The sequence below is a fragment of the Halichoerus grypus genome, chromosome X (assembly GCF_964656455.1).
Source record: "Halichoerus grypus chromosome X, mHalGry1.hap1.1, whole genome shotgun sequence".
Lineage (NCBI taxonomy): Eukaryota > Metazoa > Chordata > Mammalia > Carnivora > Phocidae > Halichoerus > Halichoerus grypus.
The window spans coordinates 100,348,988-100,352,043 of NC_135727.1; the positions used below are offsets into that span (position 1 = coordinate 100,348,988).

The 3,056-nt window shown below is 48.1% G+C and overlaps 1 pseudogene; it reads left to right on the top strand.

Annotated features, from left to right (window-relative positions):
* Positions 1 to 1,415: 1,415 nt before the first annotated feature.
* LOC118531874 (ferritin heavy chain pseudogene) lies at positions 1,416 to 2,326 on the top strand (annotated as a pseudogene).
* Positions 2,327 to 3,056: the final 730 nt, after the last annotated feature.

The following is a 3,056-nucleotide window of genomic DNA, read 5'->3' on the forward strand; positions in this document are numbered from 1 at the left end:
TTTTCCTGTCCTGCTCTGACTCTCCCCCACTCTCACTTAAAGTGAGAAGTAAGCACCTGTATCATCTGACACCTTTAATATCCCAAAACTACACTCCAAAGACAGTGAATGAGCTTAAGACAACTACAGATCTTCACAGGAGAGAAACACCAGGACATATCTACCCAGAAGGAAAAAACATTACTCTTCCAATGTCAAAAATATATTTATTTTGGTAACAGGGAGGGTCTCTATCCAAGCTCCATGCTTTATACCCACAAAGGAGAAAACCATTGAATAAGTGACACACCCTGCCCTTTCATTCTGAGAAGCATATTGGTGAAATGAACATCATAACTACAGATCAGATCTTTGCTAATTACCTAGGCTAATTAAACAAGCCATTTATTCCTAAATATAAGCAAACAAAGGTTTGGCAGATATGTGACAAAATTAAAAGTGAAAATCATGAGCAAATGAAATATTTGTGGGGGGAAAAACAGATATAATACAGGAAACAGAAGAGAACTTCACCAAAAAATTTAAATTCATATTCTCAAAAAAAATTTTTTTTTTAAGATTTTTTATTTATTTGACAGAGAGAGAGACAGCTAGAGAGGGAACACAAGCAGGGGGAGTGGGAGAGGGAGAAGCAGGCTCCTGGCTGAGCAAGGAGCCCGATGGAGGGCTCGATCCCAGGACTCTGGGATCATGACCTGAGCCGAAGGCAGATGTCTAACAACTGAGCCACCCAGGCGCCCCCATAGTCTCAAAATTTTAAGGGAAGAAAATTAGTTTATAAAATAAGAAAATGCAGGGGCGCCTGGGTGGCTCAGTTGGTTAAGCGACTGCCTTCGGCTCAGGTCATGATCCTGGAGTCCCGGGATCGAGTCCCGAATCCGGCTCCCTGCTCGGCAGGGAGTCTGCTTCTCCCTCTGACCCTCCTCCCTCTCATGCTCTCTGTCTCTCATTCTCTCTCTCTCAAATAAATAAATAAAATCTTTAAAAAAAAAATAAGAAAATGCTGCTATAGAACAATTAAGAATAAGATAAACTTCTTGCAAACTAGAAAAATTAATGCAAAATTAAAAACGCATTAGAAGCCAGGCACTCAGCAGTTTCCCTCTCTTACGCAGGCTCTGACAGAACCTGAACCCAGTGCTTGTGGCCCACCCCCTTCTTTCATCCTTCACTTCCTTCTCCCCCTCCCCCACAAAACGGATCCTCCCTCCCCCTCCCCCACCACTTCTGGGTAACGGTTTCCAACTACTGGCCCCATCTCAGAGCTGTTGCCACCTGGCACGGAGCCGGTCTGCCTCCGGCCTCTCTCTTCATTCACACTGGGAAATCTCCGAGGCCGCCACCGCCTTCGGCCCCGCCGCTGCCCGCTGCGCAGCCCTCGATTACGCGCTGCCTTCACCGTTATCTTGGTGCCCGGGCCGCCAGCCATGGCCACCGCGCCGCTCTCACAAGTGCGCCAGAACTACCACCCCGACTGCGAGGCCGCCATCAACAGCCAGATCAACCTGGAGCTCTACGCCTCCTACGTGTACCTGTCCATGGCCTTCTACTTCGACCGCGACGACGTGGCCTTGAAGCACTTCGCCCGGTTCTTCCTGCGCCAGTCCCGCGAGGAGACCGAGCATGCCGAGAAGCTGATGCAGCTGCAGAACCAGCGCGGCGGCCGCATCCGCCTCCGCGACATCAAGAAGCCAGACCGCGACGACTGGGAGAGCGGCCTGAAGGCCATGGAGTGCGCCCTGCACCTGGAGAAGAGCGTCAACCAGTGCCTGCTCGACCTGCACCAGCTGGCCACCGACAAGAACGACGCCCACCTGTGCGACTTCCTGGAGAGCCACTACCTGCACGAGCAAGTCAAGTCCATCAAAGAGCTGGGGGGCTATGTCACCAACCTGCGCAAGATGCGGGCTCCCGAAGACGGCATGGCGGAGTACCTCTTTGACAAGCTCACCCTGGGCGACAGCGACAAAAAGAACTGAGTTGGGACTGTTTTCCCTATAGCCCAGGGTGCATGGTGACTTTCCCTGATCACCATGCCGAGCATGCATATTGCAGTATTGCCTTTGCAAAACGTTCCAGTTTTTTTCTTCCAGTTTTGCCATAAATAAATAAAGTTGTTTGGTTTCAATAAAGTTACTTGGTTCTTAAAGAAAGGTCTCTGGTTGATTCGCGTGCCAATCTTTCGCCTTTTAGGTTTTAAAACAGGTATCCAGGAGTCTCTCTATCCACCCAACCCCATCCACATGCAGCTCAGGATCTCGGGAGATGGAGGGAGAAGGTATTCCATGGGACCCTGGAAAACACAAATCAATCTTCCCTTTGTAAACGATGTAGGGGCAGGGAGGTGGTCGGGTGAGGTGAGGTGGGTGGTCTGGGGCCCCGGGTGTCAGTGGGTGAATATGTATGGTAAAAGTATAAAAGAACATGGTCTAGAATTCACAACAGTGGTTGTCCCTATGGAAAAAGTGAAGAATGGGATTAGGCTGGTATTAAAGGGAGTCTTCAACTTCACTTGAAAACTTTTAGCTTACTAAAATATGCAAATATTAACAATTGTTGCTTCTGGGTAGCAACATGGGGGTCTTAGAAGCAGGAATGGCAGAGTATTTCTTTGACAAGCTTGCCCTGGGCAACAGTAACAGTGTAACTGAGCCTTAGGCTGGCTTCCCATAGACAGGGTTGGTCACCCTGCTAGACATGCATATTGCCCTTACAAAATATCCAAATACAATTTTCTCCTTCAATTGTACCCTTTCTTCCATTAACGTAGCAGGAGTATCCAAAACCCCAAACTACGTTATTAAAACGGCTGAAAAATACAAGGTCAAGGTTGAAGCTCAAATTTGTGATACTGAATATGAAGTAGAATAAATGCCCCTGAATGTTAAGCCACTGAGTCTGACTGCTTTGTCAAATGTAGCGGGTGGGCAAGAGTTGAAGCTGGGAGGCCAATCAGGAGATACTGTAGCAGATCCAATGAGAGACTCTGGTGGCTGAACTGGAGTGAAAGCTAAAGAAACGGTGACAACAAAATTCTAGTTGGATTTGGATGAATC